The sequence below is a fragment of the Crocodylus porosus genome, unplaced genomic scaffold, assembly GCF_001723895.1.
Source record: "Crocodylus porosus isolate Cpor-Errol unplaced genomic scaffold, CroPor_comp1, whole genome shotgun sequence".
Lineage (NCBI taxonomy): Eukaryota > Metazoa > Chordata > Crocodylia > Crocodylidae > Crocodylus > Crocodylus porosus.
Window position 1 is genome coordinate 5,804,925 of NW_017728917.1, and position 26,556 is coordinate 5,831,480.

The window sequence follows — 26,556 nt, forward strand, 5'->3', positions numbered from 1 at the left end:
AATTGCATTATTGATCAAGAAATAGTTTTGAGACAAAATTCCTGACCAGATTTAATAATGAGAAAACTCATGGAGCAATTTCATAGCATATGGATTGGCCCTCACTTCCTTTTTCATAGCCATGGCATTTTCAGGTCATATATGCCTAATGTTTTCTTCAGAGAAAACATCTAATAGATTCTGAATAGTCTTTGTTGTTGTTTGCTGAAATAGCTTACGGCTCAGATCCAAGGTAGGTTCGTTTATGTTCTTGTTTAGATTGCTGTATATCACATTCAGGTCTTTGCTGCATAATTTTTAATAATTTATCTACTTTACATGTAATTGAGGACAGAATACATTATGCTGCTTAGAGGTTTTTAAAAAAATCTAAGAGCCATCAAGGTGTCACAAAAGGACAGCAAATTACATTTAGTGCCTTATTGGCCATCTGCCATCCCCTGAATGGTAGTCAATAACGATCTGTCAAACAATTAACACAGCTAATAAATAGTCACAAGGTAACCTAATTTGCCAGCCACTAGTAGCCACCAGTTGGAAATTAATGTACTGTAGCTATTCCGTATCACACCTGACGCCCAACCAGATGGAAAGGAAACATGACATAAAAGATGATGATTAATGATAAAAATGACATACAGCAGTAATGAGTATTAAGATTCTCAAAAATCACTTCTGCTAGGTATATACATGTCGCTTATATGCACGTTCCCTTGCTTTTAAAAAAAGGGAGCGGTACCCATGCACTTTTGAAATTCCACATAAAGTACGTTATACTCTATCTGTCTCTGTTTTACAAAGCTCCAGACTTGGGTTGTTTTGGGGGGTTTTTTGCTTATACTGAGTGTTTCATTTAGTCATTTTAACAGAGTCAAATTGTATGGAATACTAATGAAAACCAATGAAATCCCAAAGCTATTACCAGGACAAATTCTACTGCTAGTGACACTGAACTCTTAGGTGATCGATTGTAAGGCCTGAAAGAACCATTAGGATAATCTAATCTGACTTCCTGCATAACATAGTGCACAACATTTCACTTTGTAATTCTTTTATCAAGCCAATCAGTTCTGAATGAACTAAAGGGAGATCTGACAATGTGGGCAATCTGACTATGTACAGAATATGAATTTGATTTCATGAGCTATCTGTATCCCCATGTCTTATGACCATCCTGTCTTGCATTCGGCCCCCTGCTTCTTGTGTTACGGAGATGGGGAAGTAGCTCTTGCATGTCTACCCAGGAACAGGTCAATTGTTAAAGACTATCCCTCCCTCAGCAGACTTTGCTAGGGAAGGACAAAGAAAAACTTGATTTCTGATGAAGGCAGTTTTCTCCAACCTCGCTGAAGGGTACTAGGATTGATACAGTGGACTTTTCCAAGAAGCAGGACAAAGATTAAGTGTTAATGCTGGATCTTCAACCCCACTCAATCTGAGATTCAAAGAGGAACTCAGAGGAGTTTGGTTAGGAGTGAGAAATAATTAGTCAGGATCTTGTAGCAGAGATATCATTCTTAACTGTGGGGCAGCAGCCAGTGGACGAAATGTTAAATACACAATTGGGAATTCTGGATTACTTAGAGGACTCTGACCTTGTGTCCAATAAAAGATTGAAAACAGTGAGGAAAGTAAGGCTGGAAAGTGTAGACAGGTGGTTCATTGCCTTGTCTGGATCTGTACATGTCTTGTGCCATCTAAAATAAAATAAGCAGAGTGATCGATTTGGAAATCCTTTGCAAATCTTGCATTCACGTTTGTTTCCACTACTGCATTTCCCTGAGGAAGTAAACTGCCCTGGAGTATTCGTGAGAGGGTATTCTGCAAAATAGCGCGCTTCACTATGAAATCCCATTGATGGGATTAACGGGGAGTGTCCAATAGGGGAAGCTTTATCAGAACTGTGATGCATCTTTTAATATTACATAATATTTTTACTGAAAGACAGCAGGCAATTTAAATCCTCCACATCCTCAGGTAAGATGTCCTCATGGTTACTTGCCTTGCCTGTTAAAAAAAAATTGCCCAGAATTTGTCATTTAAATTTGCATAGCATCAATTTCCAGCCACCACATCTTAAAAACACTTTATTATTAGACAATATTTCCCCATGCAGATACAGCTACTCCTCCCTTACCATCGTAGTTACATTCTTGAAACATGTGACTAAGTGAAATCATATTATGTCACAGTAGTTACCTACTATCCTAATTATGTCACAGTACTTACCTCCTAGCAGGCAGCAGCCAAACAACATTATAACCAACCATTGTGCAACTTTAGAGTATGTTCTCTAATAGATCAGCAATGTAACAATGAAACAATGTTAACCGGGATGACATTAAAAGAGGAGTACCTGTACTTATAATGTACACCATGATTAATCTTCTCTTTGATAAGCTAAAATAAATCAGTCCAGAATAAATGAATCCCTAGATGATGTGGTGAATGTGTTTTTTTTTCCTATTGCCATGAAATGCCCTTCATTCCCAAACCTTTGTATAGCTCCAGAGACACGCAAGCTATGGCTCGTAGTTGAAAACACTTGCTGATAAGAAATTTATTAGTATTGCTGTTTAGCTCCATATAAAAAAGTGGAAGGAGAACACATAGCTGCTGTTGTGTAAGAAAGAACATGGTTTCAGCTACACCAAAATTTCTCCTCTCTCTCGACAGGCAGGTCTCTGGGCACCAAGCATGTACCAGGGACCTGAAGACAGTAATTTAAAGCAGAACCTGATTACTGTGTTCTGTGATGTATAAATAAGCATAAGGCAATAGGCAAATACAAAGCTGTATTTGCCTTACTAAGAAAATATGCCACTCTGGGGAAAGCTGGAGAGTAAGAAGTTTGAGCAAGCAAGACTTGGCAGAGAGAAAAGAAAATGGCTGTCACATGGCTGCGGCAAAATGATGGATCCCACTGCCAGGAAAAGTGTGGACTCTGCGGGGCCCTGATGGAGATAAATGGGGCAGTTCACACCTCTCAGCGCTATTGCTGATGTTGCCTGAAGATCTGATTATGCCTAGTGTGCATTTGGAGTTGTTTCTGCTATCATAAGAGCTAGATGTATGTATTTTAAATGAAGCACAATTACTAATTGGTTGAATTCCCGGAAAATTCCTTGACAATGGACTATGAGAGGCCCTGTCTATTTTGAATTCAACTCAGAAGAAAATGCAGCTGAGTGGGGGATGAGTCTAATTTGGTGCAATTACATTTCCTCTCTGGATACCCCAAGTTTACCCCAAGTCACATTATGCCTACAGTGTATTCTAGCAGAAGCAGGAAGAACTCTATGTGGACTAATTTACCCAGCTTCCTGACAGTGAATTAACTCCTGGTACTCAGTTAGAGTGTTTCTGATAAACAAACTAAATTGTTTGAAGTCGGTTTGAATATCTTTATTGTACTCGGCAATCTGTAGTATGACATACTCTACTATTGTGGCTTAGTTGTCTCACATCTACATTCTGATCTGTACAATCATCCTTTACATCTGATCTCTAAATATGGGCCTCTGATCCTAAAGGAATGTGAGAGATTGTAAGCCTGAATGGACCAGAAAAACAGACAATAGCAAAAAATGAAAAGTTTTTTTTTTGTTTGTTTGTTTTTTAAGGAAAGCAGCAAATTTCAACCTTTCCCACTTATGACAAATGAAGTTCTCATGACACATTGGAGTTTCTTTCTGAAGCAGGATGTCTCCAGGAAGCCATTCTGAAAGTGGTGTCCCTTACCCACCGATCATTGTTCTGAGCTACCAAAGAATTCATTGTCTTATACACCATTGTTCGGCAAGAAGGTAATGTCAAAGGGAAATATCATATTCTGGAAAACATGACTAAGAAATTAGAGATGGGGGATACAGGATGGAAGGTCTGTAAAAAGATCTGCTTCATACAGCAACAGTGGTTTCCTTTTGGGGGCTCCGTGCAAAACTTCAATTTTGGGCCCTTTTTCTTGATGAGCTCTAGCTAGCTGAGGGCTCCATGCAATTGTTCAGTTTGCATTGCCTTCAGATTGCTGGTGAATGCAAATAAAGAACGAACACTTTAAATACAGGTGTGTAGTGTTTTGCACAAGGGGATTCTGATACTGAATTGGTCTAGGTGCTACCAAAATCATAATAATTAATACAATAAGACCCTAATACTAAATTAGAATGTGAATTAGAAAAACCTAGGTCATCATTTTTATAAGTTCTGTTAAAGGGATGCTTGACAAAGGACTGGAAAGTAGTCAACATGATTCCTTTATTCAGGAGGAGGGGTGGGGCAGGGAGGAACAGCTATGAGCTAAATGAAGTCTACAGCATTTTATGGTGAAAGTCAAAGGCTTTTTTTTTTTAAGAGATCAAATAGGAGCTGTAGAGAAAAGTACTGAAAGAATTAAACATAATCAATCCAATTGCAGAAATGGAAGATCGCACCTCACTAAGTTTTGTAAATTCTTCAAAAGCATGAATTCCAGGGGAGCCCTTGGGAATGCAGGGACCAAATGTTCAGATTTTCATAAAGATATTACCAAAGGCATATCTTGGGAGTTCATGTCTAAAGTGTGAAATCACAGAGTAAAAACAATGTTAAACAGCTGCCATTTTGTAGTGCTTTTCTACCAAACAGGAGGAAGTGGCTGTTGTGTTCAATAGGCTGACAACTAGTAAGAGACAAAGAAGCAATGAATTAAATTGTTTCAACATAAAATGAATATATTAAGGACAAACATAAGGTATTTGGAAGGTTCTTGAATTGCATTAACTTTACTTGGGATTCACTATATAATATTGTGTAAGTTCTTCAGCTCTCTGAAGAATATGACTCATTTGCAAAATGACTAAAAAGTGATATTTGTTGAGTATGTCCAGAGACTGATATATGGGCAGGAAAGTCTCTTCATCCCATAAACATTTTTCAGATTTCAATTTTCTTTTCCCTGTCATTAACTGGGGGGAGGAACGGATCAAGTCTATCAGGTATCTGGCTTTGGATTTTGACTTAAAGAACCTCACATTTCAAACCAAAACAAAAAACCTTTTGAGCATATTGAGTGTTTCGAAGCTTTTTTTCATATACCCCCCCCCAAGTTGAGAGATTTGCTAAAAACTGATAAGATTCAAAGGGCAGATTTCATTAAGATCAATCAGAATTTTCGAATGAAAAAATTATCTGTTGGATAATTTGCAACAATAATCTTGAAACTCTCAGGTAAAAGATGCTGATTGCACTCACCATTATTATACATCAATCTTTTTAGTTCTTTTTGTTTCTAATTTCTGTGTAATACTATGAGAGTGATGTTCCTGTAAATGCTAAATTGAGAATAGGTTATTTTGTGAATACCAGAATAGATGAGACCTTTAAGAGACAGATGAGAAATAAGACAATTAAGTATCTTAGGGCTGAAGTATCAAAACACAACATTAATTTGAGAAAAGACGACAGAAATTCAGGACATAATTTTGCAACCATTTTACCACCTTGGCCTTGATTGGGCAGTAGAGCAGCCTTTTGAAAATGGGTGAGTTACCTACAGACTTGAAAAGGCAGCGGAGACATACACCGAGTACTCAGTATTATCCCTTCATTAGTGAAGAATAATGTATCTCCACTGAAATCAATAAAGCAATCCTGATTTACACCTTTTAAGAGTCTGGCCTGTAGTCATTAACCTGAAGTTACTCTCCTCTCATAGGAAGGAGAAAGAAATGTGGTTTCACATTTGAAAACAGTGTTTTTTTAATGATAAACTCAGAAATGGGGACACGGAGAGAATGTCCACAAATTCTGTTTTTTTTTTTTTCTTGAACAAAGACATTTATGTATCACAGTGGAGCAGATCACTGAAATAAAACAAAAGTCTGCTGATGTCTGAAAAAATGATTCCTTGGTATATTTTAAGCTGTTCCATCACTCCAATATAATTTATTTTTTCTTACAGAATGACAAAAACTATAAATAAAACTATTTCTATGCAACCCAAAAGCTCAAAAAGTTGCAGCTGACAAGAACCCTGGTAGTCATCTAGTAACATCATTCTTTGGCCAAAGGCTGAAAAATAACTTGGGACCAATTAGACTGTAAGACCAGGAAGTGCTCTGAGGGAACCCATGTTGGTAGCAGAACTGAATGAAACATTGCAAAAGAGATCATGGCTCCATCCTTGACTTATCCTTGATCGTGCTCCTTCGAAGGCAACATGAGTTCTTCAGTTGGCTTGGGTGGAGCAGACTCGGGCCCTATGTCATTATGAATGGGCCTGGTATATGCACATGAATGGGAGAGAAGAAAGACATTTATTTTCAGAATTTCAGGCCATGTTCCCTCCTCACTTGACTTCTGTTAGAGGGCCCAATGTGTTCCATCTGCTACACAGATCAGGTGCCAAAATAGTTGGAAATTGCCTAGTAGACAGAATGGATGAAAAAGGGGCAGGTTGCATGATAAAGCCTAACTGATGATGGTTTCCCAGTGTGAAGTACTTGGGAGCTGTCATGAGCATATGGTAAGTGCAGGAATAAAAGAGTGGGCAGGCCAAAGAATAGGAGGGTTGGTCATAGACAAATGGCAGATGCTTCTACTGCTTAGATGCGTCTCATAGCCACAGAACCATGTGTTATATAAAGCAATCACAGCAGATTTATCCAAGGCAGTTGAGATGCCACTGTAGCAAGGGATCGGTGCAGAAGGTGAACTGCATGGCAAGACAGCATGGAGAGTATTTGCATACAGAGCTTTGGTATTACCCCAGAGGGTCTAGCTGTTTACTTCCCCTGCTTCTCTGTAGCCCTGTCCCTTATCTCTGATCATGGTAATTTGTGTACCCTCTTACAGTGTTTTAAAATTGATTTTACCGAACAGTTGGAGAAAGTTAGAGCTAGGTGGTCACTGCTACCATATGACAGTATGGATATTTCCCTGACCCGTGTGGTTTCACATATATTCCCCCTTTTCAAGGTGTGTCAGTCCTTTTGAATTCCACCTCCCTATCTGAAAGCCCTATCCTTATATGAACTGTTGGCCTTGCATGTTCTTGCAGTTATCAGACGAGGGTGCATTCCCTGGAGCCACACTGCAAGAATGCAACACAGCATGGAGAGTGCTGCAGGGTTAGTAAACAGTAGGGCTGTGCAAATTTTGGTTCATGATTTGATTCAGTGGAGATTCAGCCTGATTCAGTGGCCAAATATCTGAATCTGAATCAAATCAGAGAAACATTTAATCTCTCCGAATTGAATTGGAACCCTCTGAATCGATTTGGAGAGATTCAGAAAGATTCAGAGATTCGGACATAGACACAACTTCAAATGTTTTCTCTTCATTCCTCTAGGTAGCAGGTGACTCATGAATGCTGCGATGCTGGGGCACATGGAGCATCCCACAGGAGTGAATGGGGGGCCCTCCATGTTCCTGGCAGCAGACTCAGAAGTTGACCAGAAACACTTCCGGTCCACTTCTCGGTCCACCATAAAGCACCCTGGGCCCCCCCCTCCACGCTTCCCTGGCTCAGTCTGGGGAGGGCACCTCTGGTCCCACTGTAGCCAATCACCAAGCAAAGGGGGCACGGGGGGCCCCCCAGCGTGGTCCCCGGCAGATCTGGAAATGGACTGGAAGTAATTCTGGTCCACTTCCAGGTTCAGTGCTGAGCACATGGAGGGCCCTCATGTGCTCCTGTAGAAGCTCCGTGCACCCCATTTACAAGCTGTGACTGCTACCTCAAACTCCCCAAGGCCTGGAACAGACTGCCACCAGAGATCGTGCAAGCACCTACTCTGGACTCCTTTAAGAAATGTTTGGATGCATATTTTGATGGGATCCTATGGCCCCAGCTGATTACCTGCCCCTGGGGTAGGGGGCTGGACTCGATGATCTTCTGAGGTCCCTTCCAGCCCTAATGTCTATGAAATCTAGGAAACTATGTAGAAAAAGCATTTAAAGCTGCATCTATGTCTGAATTGCTGATTCTCTGAATTAGCATCAAATCTTCAGATTTGGATTCCGCTGAATCGAATCAGGGGCAATGATCCAATTCAATGAATTGAATCACTGTCCCTGATTCAGGCAAAATCTGAATCAAATAGGGACCGCTTTGCATACCCCTAGTAAATAGCCCATTGAACTCAGTCTCTCCATGCAGGCATCTTCTGCAGTTCATTCCTAAACCACAATGAGCACTCAGGGCCCAAACTTCTCTATTAGTGTTCTCATAGATGTGGCCAGCCATGGAAAGTTTTGCCATGTTGTCTTCCAGGAGAGTGGGAGCAAAAGTAGAGGGAGCATAGAGTTGCCCTCATTTGTCTTCTAGCACTTCCCACTTTTAGCTCTACTATTACTTTTGAGGGTTTTGCCTAGGTCTACTGAGTAGTATTTTCTTGTTCTACACAATTCATAGCTACAGTATTATCATGTGTCATAGATTATAGGAGTAAGAACTCACACTTGCCAGACCATCTGCAGATTTTTATGGTAAAATAAAAACAGATGATGTATTAAGAACTTCTATGCATACTGTATTTATGTGGCATATAAAAAGTTATAGGTATTTTGGTTAGCTTTAATAAAATATCTTTAAATACCAAATGCTTGTCGTGCAATGCAAGACAATAATAAATAAAATCTGAAAGGATACGGTGGTAGAAATGCACCATTACTTTTACTATAATAAATGCAGATCTATGGCTTTATAAGTAAAGAGCAAAAAAGTGGGGGGAGGAGAGGGAATAAAGGGTATTTTCAATAGAAAATGTACAGATATTCTTTATGATCGAAAAAACTTAAATTTACACATCTAAAGATAGAGTAATTGTTTAATAAATAATAGTGACAGGAAATGCTTAGCTTCATTTAAATATTGCAACACAACCCAACACTGAATCAGGTCCTAAAGGAATATGTGGGAACATAATTCTTACAAAAATATAATGGCGCATCACAGATTCTTACAAGCTAAGGCTCTGTCTCTTAGGTTTAAAAGGTAAAAAGATAAAAGATTTAAAAAAATGTGCACAGTTCTGTACTTCTCCTTTGTCAGTTCATGCATTGATGGAGGTTTCAGTCCTTTAGGTGGAATCTGTGTGACATTGCTGTTTCTTCTAAAAGTAAACTCATAGTCTGGGACCTGCACAGAATATAGAGGAAGAAGGTTGCTTATATTCAAAAGGAGTGAAGTTCCTATGACAATACTCAGGGCAAACAAATAGCCTGATAAAAGTTTCTGAACAGGATTAAGTGACATGGTTTCTTGTGACAGCAGAGAGCTGGACTCAGTGACCCACAAAGCCTCTTCTGGCCCCGTGGCATGTGCTACCACGTTCCTAACTGATTTTCAAACAGGCTGAAGCTGCAACTTCCAGATTTTGAAGAACTCATAATCTGAAATCCCAGGTCTGTGCAGACCTCAAAATCTGAAATCCCAGGTCTGTGCAGACCTTATACTTGATAATTGGGACACCATATTTTTAAGAGAGGCACAGGAAGTGACTCTAAATGACTACGGCCTTCTCTACACATGCAGGCAAAGGCGTGATTGCATCTAATGTGTGATCCATACAATCACATATTAGATCCAATCGTGCCTTATTGCCAGTGCAGGGGGAGTCCAAGTGGTTGAGGGGGCCCCCAGCCACAGGGGCACGTGCATCTGGAGCCAAGAGACCTGGCAATTGACAGGCCTCCCTATCCGAGGTGCACCTCACTTGAGGTGTAGCTGGGGCCAAGAGCTCTGTGCTCTCAGTCCCGGCTGTGAGTGAGGCACAGCAGGGGGTGAGGCCCCAGCAGGATTATCAGCCACAGCTTTGGGTGAGGCACAGCTGGGACCAACAGCCTCACCTCATGTGGGTTGGGGGCTTCAACCCCCCTGAGCCTTTGAGACCATGGCAGCCATGATCCCCCAACCACAGGGAAGACCCTGCTACACATGCAAATTAAAGCTCGATAGCAGCCTGCTAAATCTTTAACATTGCAATACCTTTAACATGAAGGAGGGAGCCTGAGTGCGTGCATGCTCTAAACTAAGCTGCTGAGAGAGTGGAATGCATTTCCTTTCCCTCTTCTTTGTGGATGCCCATGACTGTAATTAGTCCATGACTGTAATTAGTATGGATCTTAGATTTTGGCTCATGCCATCTAAAGTCATGCATGTACACGTCTTGCATCCAGATCTAGGTCTGAATTTCAGCCCCTTCTTCATGATTAGGGGCATCTGAAGCTAAGGTTTGTGACTAATGCCACTTTTAGTTATTGCCTTTAAAACGGATTTATTTGTAATAGTTATGTTTATTAATATAGTTCATCAGTCTGGTGTAAGTCCATTGACTTCGTGGAGTTGTGCTTAGTTATAGGTACAGGCACAGGTATTATTAAAAGCTGAGGATGTGCGCCACACATAATTAACTCTCATTCTTAATTAAAAAAAAAAAAGCTCATGTTGATTTTATCATGATGTATGCACATGTGTGCACACAAAATTACATATGTAATATTAGGCATCCCTTTCCATTCAGAGCGTTTAACATTTGTTCCCTAACATTTAGTAAATGTCTTTAAAAGTAGGTTTTTAGTCTAGCACTTACATTCATTACTCCTTGTCACTTTATAATATATCTGCTACTCTCTAATATTGGAAGGTTCACAGGACTTGACACTGGATTTAGACTTTTGTTTAATTTGGGGGAAAAATTATGTACTCTAAAAAATTCAACTAACAGAAAATGTGAAACAGCACTTCATTGACTTATAGGTTGCAAAATGGTAAGGGCTGAAATTGGATTCTAAACTAAAACATGACACACTTTTGCATTTCCCAAAATATGTATGGTATTTTAGCCATGTTTCTTCAAATGAATTAATTGGATATGCATATTTAAAATGCTATTCACTGCTTTAGAAACATAAAGGGACACTGTTTCATCTAATGAGTAATTCTTTTTTTTTTTGTATTAAAAGTATCAGTCCATGTCATCAGAACAAGTCATTTTTTCTCCTATACCAGTTAAGCATTACTCCCAAAGCTTGTACAGAATTTGATAGGCATTTTCCTTTTTTTAATATAAGATTTATTTGTAAAATCTCTGGAATTGTTTCTCCAAGCAAATGGTCAATGCTTCTCACATGATGGTGAAGAGGAAATTACTGAATAAATAGGTTTCATTATTAAGTCATTATGGACAAAACTATTTGAAAATTTAGGAAAATTAATTTGCATCTGTGATTCTCACAACCCTTTTTCCCATCGTTATTCAAATTGCAAATCCCATTTTACAAATTGAACATTATAGTTTTATGATGGCAAATAGAAATCAGGGCCTAAACACTGTGCCCAAAACTTTGGGGTATTTAGCTTGAGACACTGATTTCCAGCTCCCTTTGCTCTTGGAATTATGCATCTTCAGCCCTTCAGACAAGCCAGCACCGAATGCTTTAGGGAAATATCCAATTTCTCTACAAATGAACAATTTTATTATAATAGTTCTATAGGGGAAGTTTCCTACTAGTAAAAAACAAAACACCCTGATCTAAAACACACCAAAGTCACTGAAAATTTTCCCGTTCATTTAGATATGCCCCTGCTGACAACCATGCTATTTCACAAAATATTCCAGAGAAATTCCCCAGATATTCGGTTATCAAAGAAAGACCAAAATGACTGTTTAAGATATTTCTAGAAAGTACAAGGGAAGTCCAACTCTATTGTTACTTTTTCCCATGTAAGATGACATTGAATTTTAAATTGTTTCATAAGCTGGCAATCAGAAGCACTTTCAGTGAGAAACATGCCAGTTCCTAAAATGGGTCCTCTGCTAATTGTCTCTCAATAGCTGTTATAGTTTAATTACTATGCGGACACATTGCTAATTTCATTTTAGCTTTGGTTCAGGATTTTTATGTTTTGCATTTTGATGGATAGGATCTTCTATCAAATAAGATCTCATCATATTTTGTAGTCATTAATTAAGCAAGCCTAACAGCTCCCTCTAAAGATAGGAAAGAATTATCCCCATTTTCTACGGGCTCTTGTAAGTCCGTTACCAACCCAAGATCTCTTCACTCTCAGATGTGTAGTTTGCTTGTAGGACCATCCATTTCTGCATTTATACAGAAGGGATTTCTTAGCAAGTGCAGCATACTATTGCAGGTGTCACACTAGAATTGCTCAATTTCTTATTTGCATGGTGCATTTGATGAGATGGGTATATTTTTCATATGGTTCATACAGGTTTCCAGGCTCACTAGGCAGAAGTAGGAAAACAAAAAAAAACCCCACACTGATAAATGCCACATACTCAGAACAGAAGTAGCGTGTTATGCTGTGGGGTACGGCATGAGGTATAGCTGTACATAGTTGGTCTGTGAATACTTGTGGACATAGATGGATATTCCAGGAGCACATGTGAACAGGACTAAAGCAAGTGGTATCAGATGATGGCTTCAGGATATATTGGGATGTAAAAAGAAATGGACCTCAGTTAGATGATCATTTCTAATGTACATAAGCGATGCTAAGAGATGGCGGGTGCACCACGAATGCATGGAGAAGGATGATTTCAAGCACCTATTACTAACCGAGAACCAAGCCGAACAGTGTCAGGCAACTACTGCTCAGTAGATATCTGGTGAATGAAGATGAACAACGTCAGAAGACGGCTGTGGAAATACAAGTCAAACAAAGATAAATAATATCAAAGGATTATTGCAGAAACTGTAGAGGTGAATGAAGACAAATCAAGTCAGTCAGCTGCTGAGAAGATGTTAGACAAACAAAGCTGAATACAGCATGATAAGAAAATTTGACAGCAAAAGTGTTTTAGTATGATGCAGGCAGGCAAGGCTCTTTGGGTAGGTGTGTATCCATAATGCATGCACGAAGGAAAAGTTAAACTAAGAGAAACAGACTGTTTTCTGTCCTAATCAACAGGGTCTTTGTCTTTCTGCATAAACTTCCACTGTGCTCCTAAACCTCCTTGGCCATGCTGATTCATTTCTAACTCATTCCATTGCCTTGCACGATTGACATGTTCTTGGGTTGAGCTTGGAAACAGGGAGTTCTTGGGGAATGCATGTGATTTACTTTAAAGTGGGGAACTCTTAGAATTATGTAATAATTTTTTTTTTCTCATCTGAGAGCAGAATGTGCCCCAAAGCACTTTGGATGTAAGTGATAAACAGCAAGAGAGACTCTGAGAACGATAAATGCCAAATAATGATGCCTTCTGAGGGGAGAAAAAGAAGTGGAGATAATTACTATAATCTTGAAGGCTCCAAAAACAACCTGATGGAACTTTCATGTCCAGTCCCTAAAATTATACCAGCCCACTCCAATCCTCAAGAAATGAGTGGTCTATTTCTAGGTTTTCAGAATGAAGGCAATCTGATATCCCTTGAACAAAAGAGGAAAGGGAGATGTAAGATAGAATTTACATGCATTATAAAATAAATAGCCACCTGGCATAAACTAAGATGAAGCACATAAAAAGTTCAGTCTCCCAAAAAATTATAGTTAATAATATTTTTTCATTAAAAAAACGTTTTAGCTCCTACTTAACTGCATTATTGTTTTGCTTTCCTTTTAAATAGCCTATGCTGTCCAGCTCTGCAGGCTGCTCTAGACTCCTGCAAGGCCTATCACAGCACCCAGGTCCAGCTGCAGGTAGCTCCTGGCCACCGGGACAAGCTCCAACTGCCTGCAGCCCACCCCAAGAAGCCTGACGGTGCTGTGGGCCATTATCTTACCACCCAGCTGCCAGTCCTGCATTGTGCCCCCGCGCTCAGCACTGCAGGCAGCTGTCCAGGCTCAGCAGCACAGATACAACTGTGCGGAGGCCCGAAGAACCAGTGCAGGAACCTCATCATCGACCACACCAGTGCTTCCCACGTGGGGCCCTAACTGGTGACCTCATGATGCTGTGGCATTAGGTGAAGGTCCAGCACCGGTAGGTGTGGGGCAGGTGCTCCAGTGCCCGCGTGTATGAGGGGCTGTCAGGCTGGATGTGGGAGTGTGGGCACCCGCCCGGGTGCATTTGCTTGCAAGTAGTTTAGTTGCAAGTAAACTGATCTTGAACCAAATGCATGTGTAGAGGTGTCCACTATATAGGAACAGGCCAGTCGACTGTACCAGGTACAGCGATACCCTAATGGTGTGGAACCTGAAGTGAAGGGTAATTAAAAAGGTTTATGAGAGCAAAGGAAGGGGTTGCATTAATTTGGATGCTCCTTGTTGAGCAATCAGACACAGAACAAAGTGAGAGAGGCAAACCTGTCCACTGAGACGTGTGCACTTTATTTGGTACCCCAAATGCAAAACGCACCTGAAAAAGCACCTGGGACAGGTGCAGATTCTAATTGCCCCAAATAAATTTGTTTGAGGCTAAAAATATGGACCACAATCGTGCAATATCCATTGTATTGCAAGACTGCAGTCCTATCCTATCCTATCAATGATCATATCCCAACAACAATAGGAAACATATAGTCTAGGTAAAATATGTCATGCAGTACACCCTCCTCCCTTGTGCAGGGATGGTTAAAACAAATATAGAAATAGAGGTATAAATCATGTATAGGCAGAAATAAAAACTCCTTTATGCCAATATCAAAATTTATTAGCAGTGCACGTTTGGATGTTCATAGGAAACTGTTCAATATATAATCCACTGCCATATAGTGAACTCTTCCTCTACAGTGAAGCAACAAAAATAGGGTCTATAAAACAAATTATATATTAGAAGGACAATGTTACCGTTTTCACTGACCAAAACAATGATTTCACTTCATCATATTAATTCATTTCCTTGTCCATTCAAAGAAGTCCTATCAATCTTAACCCCTTTTATTCATTCAGGTGCTTCACTGGAGTGGTCTGTTTTCTCCAGCAGAGCCTGCAGAGGCATTACATTTACAGATGCACAAACACAGAAATTAAGTAGAAAAAAAAGATTTTATGATCTCCATTCTGAAGAAACTCATACTTTTACATGCTAAAAATATAAGATGATATGGTCACATGTATATTGAGAGGTTTATTCCTTGCTTGAGAGAGAAAGTCTAACATGTAGAGCAGGAAAAGAAAATAACAAGGGGCAGTGAGTCTGGCATTACTGGGCGTGCTGGGAATGAGGACAAATACAGATTATATCTGGGATGTTGGCAGTGCCAGAAGTAGAAGGAACCTTGAAGATAAGGAACAAAAATGTGAAGTCATTTGGTGGTAAGCAAAGAAATTTTCCTCATAGAATTTTTTTTCTTAAGAATGTGATTAATTTCTGAATTTCCACCAAAGGCCAAACCCTGCACCCAAAGACTAAGGCCATGAAGAAGGGATGACTTCAATAGGCTTCAGATCAGGGGCTAAATTAACCACTAGTTGTTTACTACTGAAAGCTGAAAACTGTGAGATAGAGGAAAATTAAAAGCAATACTTTTTATCTTGCATTTACGTTTGTTGTTTTGAAACACAGTGTTTCAAATACAGAGCAGCTGTGCATAATGGGTTTTTTTAACAGTGAAAGCGTTATGACTTTTAGACTGACCCAAAGAATTCCTTTTTTCTACCGTAACGGCAAAATTTCAGTCTTCCCTGTGCCCTACTGCTGGGGCAGATTCATCAAAGGATGCGTGTGCATGTAAGAGAGAGGCAAGCTTTAAACTTAAACTAAACATGACTGAAAGGAGGCATCCCTACTAAAACTGGCGTTCAATTTCTCATCATACTATTTATTTTCTAAAGACCTTCCCTTCTCTTTCCTTGCAAGGGATGGGATCTATAAAAGGTGAACTCTTGAACTTCTGCTTCATAAAAAATAAAGAAGCCCAAGCCATTCTCACTTCAACAAAGGGAAGGGATTTGTCTCTACATGCAGCACAACTTAGCCAGAATGAATCATGGAGAATGATGTTACCGGTTTGAACAGAACACAGAAAAATAGGGGAAACAGGGCCCAAACTCAGTTATGTTGAAAGCAGGATTGTGCACAATAACTAGGGGAGCCGATGGAGGTTCTCTTGATAAATAGCAGTGCAAGTACACTTCTGAACTGAGCCCATTAAGGTTACCCTGCCACCTGCCTTTTCACAGTTTCTTGTAGCTTTATTCTTTTTTTAAAGGGGGTATTAATTTCTTGAATTTTCCTGGGATAGGAGCAAAAGGGATTTGCTCTGCACATATAATGAATACATGTGCCATGTAAACATTATAGGTATTGGCTACGGTCAAACCAGCACTCTTCGGCACCCTAGGAGAAGTCCTTACCACTAGAACAAAACCACTTACAATAGCCCCTGTAGCTACAAGGAGGAAGCTGTTATGGTTGCTCAGGTCGACCATAATCCAATGGATTATGAAGTGTTTTTGTTAGACAAGCTTGTTATGAGAGTCTACAGAAATATAGACCTTATCCTGGGAACTGCTTTGTAACATGCAAAGAGATTCAGCAACAACTGCTTCTGTGCACTAGCCTTTGATATTTTGATCTTACTGAAAATTCATTTAACTATAAATAAATAGTAAACTCCATTAGTTTGTATCCAGCAACTAAATGGAGACAAATCATAAACACTCTTCCAAGCAGACTTATTGCACGTTACTGTTTCCTTCTTGTTTTTAGATGAATACCAATACTTGAAATGGAGTATAGGACAAGGTGCTTATAAAAAAAAAAAAAAACCCACTTGAGAAAGGCTTTTCTCTTCATGCACTTAAGTACATTTAATTATTTTTATGTTTGAATGCAAAAGGATGAATTTAAACCTAGAACTACTTTCTTGATTCAAGTCTAAAAAGTCTCAGTTAAAAGTATAATACAGTCAAGGGAAGGGTGATATCTGTAAAGTATCAGGGAAAAATCAGAGAAAAGCTTTACATACTTTCTATTCAGAAGATTGTAGAGTAGGCAGTGCTTGGCTGTTGTTATAAGTGGATAATCTCCACAACATTTTTGGCATTCATCATAGAGAGAAAAATAGCTAGGCCACTTCTCTTGGTGCTGAAGCCTTTGTTGACATACTGGTCTTAACTTTCACTGTTTATAAAAGAAAACCAAAAGAAAACCATTAGAAAACAAACAACCCCCCCCCCCCGCCCATAGTGGATGCAAGATTCACTTGCAAGAACGCTCACTGCTCATCTCCAAATCAGTGCTATGTTCAGTGTCTAAATAAAGACTAAGCAGTTGAACAAACATTATTAAAGCAGTTCCAGAGCAGTCCAGGAGATAATAGTAGACTGGTGAAGGCTGTTGAAGACACATATTCTCATGAATTATTATTTTTATTGTTATCATTAGAACTACTAGCAATACAGTAGCACCAAGAGATGATTTTGGATTCTGGGCCTCATTATACTAGATGCCTTATGGACATTAGAAAGATAAAATGTTCCCTGTTGCAAGAAGGCTACAATGTGAATTAAGTTCAGAGCTAAGCGAGTTCCTATTGTAATGAAACTTAGAAATGGATGAGGATGGATCACCCAGGGAAACATAAAACGGATGGAAATGTTCCCAGAACAGAATACGGCAATGCTTGATTCTGTTTTTCACTCCTCTTCACCTGTTTTAAGTCTAATAATTAATAAACTAGTTAAAACCCTCCAAACAACACCACTGGAGAAACAAGTGTTGGCAGGAAAAAATATAAGAGAGGGCCACTGTTGAACCATGCTGGCTAACGGGGTAGTAGAGTGCTTAGGAGCACATTTTCTATTAGTGGACAAAGAATGGCTAAAAGGACTCAACAAGAGATTTTATTAATGACCTTTTATGATGAATTTTAGCGAGGAAGATTTTTTTCCCTACCATAGTTATGGATTTCAAAAATCAATGCTGAAATGATTATGGAACTAGTGCACGTAATACTGTGATATTTGCTTACCCTTCCCTCCCAAATCTTCCTTTACACCAGGGTTTACCTTCTGCTAGGAGTCAGATTAGTCTCAGTGAATGATTCTGCCAAACAGTACTGCAGGACTATAATGCATTTGTCTAAGAAAGACTATATACTGCTTTTTTTTTTCCTGCAGAGGTTAGGATTAATGATGCAGTTTTCAAACCTGAGCATCTGTAGCTGAAAATCTAGATCTTTATTTATGTAACCGCCCACCTATTTTAGGCAATCTGGGCCTGCCCTGTCTCAATGAGGGCAAAGGTAGCTTGATGATCGACCTTAGTGTGCAAAGGATTAAAGACCCTGTCAAGTAAAGTACTTAATCAGATAGTTAACTTAAGTCCTATTGACATCAAACAAATCAATTAATAAGGCAGGGACACACTAGGGTATAGTATATGTATGTGTAGGGTCTAGATTAACCAAACTTGAGTAAAATCAATGCTGCTTTCATTGTGAGCTCTTTCTGGAGTAAGTTGCTTGGTGTGGTGTCAGGGAACAGAATCGGGAGAATGTTTTTCTTCGTCAGCTGATTTTTTTTTTTTCATTGTCAGTTCAGGGATAGCTGGAATCAAAGATGAGAGCATGTCAGCAGTTCTGGAATAAAAACATTGACTGAATGCTGGATTTAAAAACCAATGCCACATCCAATGAAGTCAACAGAAGAAGCACCTTTAACACCGGTAAGTACCGCACCAGGCCCAATGTTTTAGTATATCTGTAAGTATGTGTCTCATTTACTAGTACAGGTTTGGACTGGAGGAAATGTAGGCGGCTCTGCCACACAAATCCTAACCTGCATCTACCTTGCCCACACCTTGTGTATGATGCATTGACATAGAGATGAGCTCTGTGAAATGAGAGGCTGTGTATCCATTGCATGGCCTTCCCTTTGTAAAGCCAAACTGCTTCTATCCTACCGTCACTAGGTCCTCTGTGGGACAGACTATGTACCCTCCCAACAGCACTGGGAGGAGCATATTCTTAAATCTAAGACAGTACTAGTAGCTAGGCCTGTGCGAAGCAGCTAGTGTTCGCTTCGGATTCAGCCGATTGGGGGGCCAGTGATTCAATTTGGGGATTCGAATCACAGTACTGACTTGATTTGGCCAAATCGGACTTGCAGATTTGGCAGCAGCTGAATCTCTGAATCCCCAAATCAGCCAGGTCAGGCCCATCTCCCGCCCCTCTCCCAGCCCAGCAATGGCTGCCCTGCCCACCCCAGCTCCCAGAACTTGGGGGAGAAGAAAGCCCCAGCTCAACAGGTGCTGCCAGGTGGGGGGCGATCCCCTCTGCTCCCCAGATACCCCATGTTGCATGGGAGGCTCTGCATGAGCCTCCGCCCCTGCCCCCCTCGCTACCCCAGCCCCCTAATGGGCCAGCTCTGGCCCTTTAGAAAAAAAAAACCCTGAAGAAACCCTGAGACTCACTGCTCCTGCCAGTGGGGACAATCCCCACTGCTCCCCACCACGTGGGGGGGCTCTGCAGGACCCCCCAAAGCCTCAAGGCTGCACTGGGAGTGGTGAGTCCTGGGGCTTTTCTCAGCTTTTTCTTTTTCTTAAAGGGCCAGAACCCCAACAGGTGGGGCAGCCATGGGGGGGCTGGAGGAGCAGGGTGGAGACTGAGGGGGCTCATGCAGAGCCTCCCATGCAGCATGGGGCAGTGGGGGCAGCGGGGATCACCTCCCCACCTGGCAGCAGCCGGTGAGCACCCAGGCTTTTTTTTGAAGTATGGAGCTGGGGCGGGCAGGGTAGCCATGGGGGAGCTGAGGCAGCGGGCGGGGGTCAGAGGGGTGGTTGATGTCCCCCCACGGTCCCCTCCCCTCTTCCCCAGTCCATAGTACTTACCAGGTCGGAGTGGATGCAGCTCCCTGCTGCAGCCACTGGGGACTGCCTGAATCATCAAGCTCTCCGAAGATTTGCCGAAGGTTCGGAGAGCTTTGAATCGATTCGGACCTTTAAATTGGCCCCCTGATTTGATTTGGATTCAGAGATTCGGCCACCAAAATCGGGCCAAATCTCCTCCCAATTGAATCGCCACCCGAAGCTTTACACAGCCCTACTAGTAACCCTCTTGAAAGAAGCTATTCTTCCTTACTGTTAATCACTGTAGAATATGAAGTGCAGATGATAAACTACTGAGAGAAATATTTCTTTTGATTTAGATTTTTTAGTTTGGGGGGAAATAAATGCTGCAAATCGTTATGAAGACACCGTGCAAGTCATCCTTTGTTCTCTGCATACATACCACTGAAGGATGTTTGACACAATTACATATTTTGTCTTTAGTGTTGCTTTCATTATGGTAGTTACAGCTTCTCACCTTCTCCAATTGTCTTGTCCTTCTTTGTTTGCTTCTGTTTCATATTGTTATTAACTACCTTCTGGAAGATTAAACTAAGTGGAGGGTAAGACCTTGAGATATTACTTTTGCCTGTTCCAATATATTTTTTTCTAATTATTATTTAACTTCTCTATGGCTACTTTTATATTGTATGCACAACAAGTGTAGTTGTCCTTGTCTTCATGTCTTTATTTGAGATTTCATGGCTAGTAATTCAACTGACATTCAAAATCACTCTGTGGAATGTATGGGGCCTTACATAAACCAATAGAAGCTTGAAGTGCTTGAATATTTGAAAGAAAAAATTGAAATCCAAATCCATAATTTAAAGAGACAGCCCAAGGTCAAGGATATTGCCGAGTTTGTAGGGATGAAGTGTTTTGTTTTCTATCAAGCTTAAAAAAATTCCAGTTTTGCATAATTCATTTCAATATGCTGTAATTTAATACAATAACTCTTGGTATATTATGGGAAAGGAAAGTGTTATAGCAAAGGAGACTTTCTTGCATATGTACTGGCCTCTGGCTGCTTTACCACTCCAGCCAGGAAGAGCACAGACCATCTGCAAATGATTCCTCAGCCTCACGAAGAGTCTGTGCCCAAAAGCTTGCTAAGAAGAATATTTACTATTTGAGTTGATCTAATAAAAAAAGATTGGATTTACCCAAAGAACCTCATCTGCCTATACCAAAGGAGAGGTGTATCAACAAGTGTAGAATTAGCAGGAGAGAGTTGGGACTGACCTTCTTGGCCGTGTTAATGGGTTCAGTTTCACAGGGAACTTGCGTGAAGATGCCAACCTCTTGCCAAGCATGTGTGATCTTTGTGACAGCACTGATCATGCCTTCTGAGAAGCAGATGCAAAACTGGGTGTCTTCAGTGTTTCGGTGCCCAAGCAACTGATGGGGGTCCCACAGCTTCTTTAGAGGACTTAGGAAAACTTCATGAAGGAGGGATTCAATTCCTGTCATAGCTTTGCATAACCTCAGACTTTGGAGGGTGAGGAAAACTAATCACAGCTTTGTATGGTATACATGAGGGGACTGAAACACTACACCAGATACATTATCTCTCTGACTAAGTTTTGTGAGGCAAGTCAGTAACATCTGACTATTGGCATTCAGGACCAAAAATGAACATCTGGGTTACTGAATCCAGATTCGTACAGTTGAGATGTGGTATTCTGATGATTTTTCAAAAGAAAGCAAAGAAGCAGGTTTTCAGCAAACTGTTCTTTAGTAAAGGAGCAGTTCTGTCTTGGATTGATTGATAAAGAAATGCCATTCTTTGGTAATTTGAATGCTAAATGGAATTGCTTTGACAGCACTTTGTATCCTATTTACTGAGCTTCCACAACAATATGTTTGCATACAGGTTTATGAAAAACGAATTTTCGGCCTGTACACATGATTCCTTTACATTATAAAAAAAAAAAATGCTTCAGGATAAAATAAGCCTTTTTCCTAAGTAACAGTTTGAAGTTCCACTTAGTAAGTTTAGATTAATAACAAGGTCAATAAGTGTAAATAGTGAAACAAAAAACATTACAGTCTTGAAGGAATGTGCATAGTGAATGGTTTATGCTTAGTTTATCCATTGCCTTTTTTTTTCTTAAAAAAAATGAAACAATTTTCAATGAGGTTTTGGTTTTTTTAATTGTAGCTTTTCTGCAGATGACTGAAAAATAGTATGTAATGAACAATGCATTGGATATTTGAAAATGACATTAGGGTTTTTTGTAATTAAGAGTTAGTTTCCTGAGCCTATGCATCATTTAGCTATCTTGGTAGGTTACTTCCTTTGAAGCAGGCATTTTTATTTGCATAAAAAACAGTAAGCTTAGTTTCTCTATCAATAGTTTTTACTAGCAGGAAGTAGCAACAAATAACCACAAGTTCATATAATGAATTCATATGGTGATTCCTTTTCTCTCGTCACCCACTTTGATGATTTGATTATAGAAGCAAAGGGTTAAAAGAGAAGAGACAAGCATATTGAAGTATGGACTTGAATTTTGCCCCACTTCTCCCAGAGCCTCCATCAACACCTGAATCTTATCAAGCAAGAACAGAATTTGACCCCCAATAATGATCATTATAAGTAACTCCTTCCCTTTCCCCTTGGATACTTCTCTAAGCACTCTGATGTGCATTTTTCATATAAGTGAATATCAGTTTCTGTGTTCATATCATGCCACAGCACACTGAGTATGAGGTGATGAGAGCTGGGGTATCCAACTTTTGTCTTTTCTTTATACAGACATTTATTAAATGACAGAAAATAGATGATCAATGAAGAAATCAAAGTGGAAGTCAAAGGAAAACCGCATGGCCTTTCCAGTTCTTTACGGAAAGATTCTGAAATGAGTTTTTTTTTCCTAAAAGACCTTTATAAATCTTTAGTGAACAAACAATCAGATTATTTTTGTTAGCAAAAGACTTTAAGGAAGGCTGAGCACTAAATGGTCTATATGTAGGTTTGATCCAGGTTTCAGAAAACTTTTGGCTGGCCCAAACAGCCAGCAGCAAGATTAACTCCATTCCCTTAAATGATTATGAGCTACGAAAATAGAAATGAATTCAAATCTGCTTCATTAAAACTTGTATCGAATAGATTTTTTTAAAAAAAATTTTCCAGCTCATTCAACAAGAAGCACTGTAAAGCTTCTAATGAGCAAGACATAAGATTTTCATTGAAAATTTTCACATGCACACAGAACGGTGGCCAGATTTTGACTTACATTTATTGGCTCACGGGTAAGTATTGTATGTCATTAGAGGGCAGCTTTTTAGGAAGATTTATTTAGCAAGTCAAACATGGCATTGCAGTTATTCCAGAACCTGGTAACAACGCTGGAGGACTGGAAAAAAACAGACCAGACAATACCCACATGCTTACATGCTTTGGTTTTTGAGTGCCCAAATGAAGACACCTAGTACCTTGGTTTTGTAACTTCATCTCCCAGTTGTGAGAGCTCAGTACATCTACAAATCAAATCCAGGCAGCCACACTCTGCAATCATTTTTGGAAATTGTAGTCATGGTGGATTAATGCAGTAATTAAATGAAAAGGATCTAGGGCTTGCCAGGGAAGCTTACGTGCATATTACTCCATTGTGTTAATTGCAACAGAATTAAATTCAGACATTGGTTTATAAAGGTGTGGCTAGTAATGAGCTGGGAGCGGCCAATATATTAGATAAACACCATCAATATGGAGACAGAGTTGGAAAGGACTTGAATGAAACCTAAAGGGCTGTTATTTCATCATCTCGGAATTGGTGTTATGCTTTACAGTGTTCTCCCCATCTCCAAGGGACCATGACTCCAGAATACTTGATAGCACCATTAAGCAGCTGTGCAGCACTCAAACTGAAACACAAAAGCTCATGCTGAAACACTGGAATTAACTGAAGAGAATACAAATTAGCTAACAGATTTATTTCTCACCCTGACATAATAAACAAATATTGATGGTTTCCTGTGGTGTAATACATCCTTATTCACTGCTTCACAACTCACTGGAAGCTTCATCATTTTCTCTTCAGTGGTTCTAAATGGGTGATTTATCCCATAGTTCTCAAAATATTAGTCTGTTTACAGTCTTCAGATAGCTAACAGATTGTGCATCATTAAAGTAACAATGTAGAGACTTGCATACTAGATTGTTGTGCTATTCACCTTTATTTGCTTTTTTACTTGTCAAGATTGTAAAGAAGAAAATAAAACAAACTGCATTCATTTTGTAGTTAGCAAGACTGTGTTGATTGTAGATCTTTGTAATGGCTTTTAAATAACTTTGAAATTCCCAAATATACCCTGCATCCTGAAAATTATGGATGGTTTGATGCATCTATCAGATTCAAAGCACCTTTACTTGGCAAAAATAGCCCTGAGTTCAAACTCAAAAGATAGAGTTACCCTGTGACAGATTTTGAAACTCTGGGTGCAAATACTGTTAAATGCACCATGAACTCCTCGAGTCTGAGGTATCTTAAATTCACATTTTAATTTTGCATGATAACAGCTTGATTAATTGTACTAATATTGCCTATGAAATTCACAAAAGCAAAGAGAGGAGCCTGCAGCTTGGTCTCAATCACCATAGTTATTTGACTTCAAAAATGCTTTACCTTGAAAAGTGTCTTAGATTGAAAAGTACTTTTTTTGTTCTCTTTGTGTGTGTCTACACATGCTTTTATGCATGCCTAAACTTAATGCGGATTAAGGCAATTTAGGCACATGTCTACACATGCACATACTAACTTGGGACTAAACTTAGTCCCAAGTCAATGGATACACACTGTATTAATGCACACTAGCATGTCTACATGTTCACTAATGCCATTTAGCTATTCATGCATAAATATGATACCTGTATCAAATTTAGGCTCAAATAGCCTTAAATTGCCATTTTAAGGTGTGTTAAGGGTGCAACCATGCCCTTAATGCACCTTAAATTGGGATAACGTGCATGAAATGCACACGTGTAAACACACCCTCTCATTCTGTTTACAAAGGATACAAAATATTATCATTATTAATGAGGTAATATCTATATTTTTAACTAAAAATTTCTCAAATATCCAAATTCCAAACTATCTATCTCAAAGGGAGAAATCAGTTGGGAAGAAATGCTGGCCCAGAGAAAATCAACAAACACTCAAGGGAATGATGTGGCATAGTCTTCATTTCTAGAGGTGACAAATCCCATTCAAGGATGTAAAAATCCCATGTAATGGATTTAGGGCAAATGAAAAATGAGCTTGAGGATTTTTTGCTACTTCTGAGACATGAGACTGGCTCACCTCGCTCAGTTTGTCACTTTTAAGTAAATAAATTAATGTAAATACGAGCAGTTATTCGGTGGGGGGGGGGGGAGAATATGCAGAAAACACAAATCTCAACAAGCTTGGAGGCAAACCCACAGACCATCATTTGCGTTTTCTGACATGAAATCCGTTCCATATTTCTAACTATTAAATTGGTGTCTGTGTCTTCATTAGAACACAAAGGCTACGTACTGGCGTTACACTTATTGCACAATAAGCAAGCAGAAAGCGCTTTAAAGCTGTAACTGAAGAGATGCTCACTGGATACGGAGGGCTTTAAAAATGGTGGAATCTGACCTAAGTTAATTTTGGATGGATGTGCTATCAGACTGAAGTGCTTTAGATTTGAGCACTTTATTGAGCATCGGTACCAGATCCCATCACAACTCAACATAGGTCACATTCTGCCAGCATCCCAGGGGCCCCTTGCTGGGTGACCTGGCAGCTGCAGCTATGCTCATTTTGGGGTGGGAAGAAGCAGATCCATGTAGCAGGGTGGCTTCAATCCCCCTTGCCACTCCCAGTTCCTGAAAAACTGGGCTGGATAGCCCTGTGCCAGTTATCAGGAGGCTAGGGTGTGGGGGGGAGCAGAGCCCCCTTACCTCACAGTATTCCCCCAGCTTGCAGGCTCGGGTCTTGGGGGAAGCCCCCCACCTCCCAGTCCCCAACACAGGGAAAAGCCAAGGGTGCCTTGGAGCTGAAATTGTCAGGAGCCTGGAGCGGCGGACAAGGGGAAGGGAGTGCTCCTGCTGCACGGGCCCAGCCTGGACCCCCAAGGCCTGAGCCAGCAAGCTGGGAAGTGGGGCCCGCACTGTGGAAGAGAGTTGTTCCCCTGTCTCCCTGCTGACAGCTACCAGCTCCTGAGGGTGGTGGGCTGAAGAAAGAGGCCACTTCGGCAGCCTTCTGGGAGCAGGGGTGGCTCCAACCTGCTGGTCTGAGCCAGTGCAAGCTGCTTCTGTGCCCCTCCCCCGCTCCTCAAGGGTGAACATCAGTCCCGTTCACTCCCTCACTAATCTAGGGTGCTTGAGTAAACCACAATACTTAGAGTGCTTCTGCTTTGGCTAACTACAAATGTTCAGAAAGCCCAAAAATAAGTTAGGGCCTGATTTATACCCCCTAGATAGCAAACAAGAGCTTCGCATTGATACATGCAGAGGTGGAAATCAAAGCCTCATGACAACCAGATTATCTGCAATTTGTTTGTCCGGCAGCCTGGGTTTTTCAAATGTGTCTGTGCATTTAAATGTTTAGCACAGCTTTCCTCGGCCATCTTCATAAATCTAGAAGTGAGGTTTTATCTCTCATTATGTCACCTTCTCATCACATTATACCATGTTATGTGGGCCTGTAAAATAATGCAATGTAACATTTAACAACACTCAGGCTTAACAAAGGGTAACAGAATTATGATTTTGTTTGTTATTTTGGACAATTGTTAGAAATAAAATGTTATGGAGATATAACTGGAATTCATGGAACTTACATTAAATGAAGAAAAACTAGAAAAA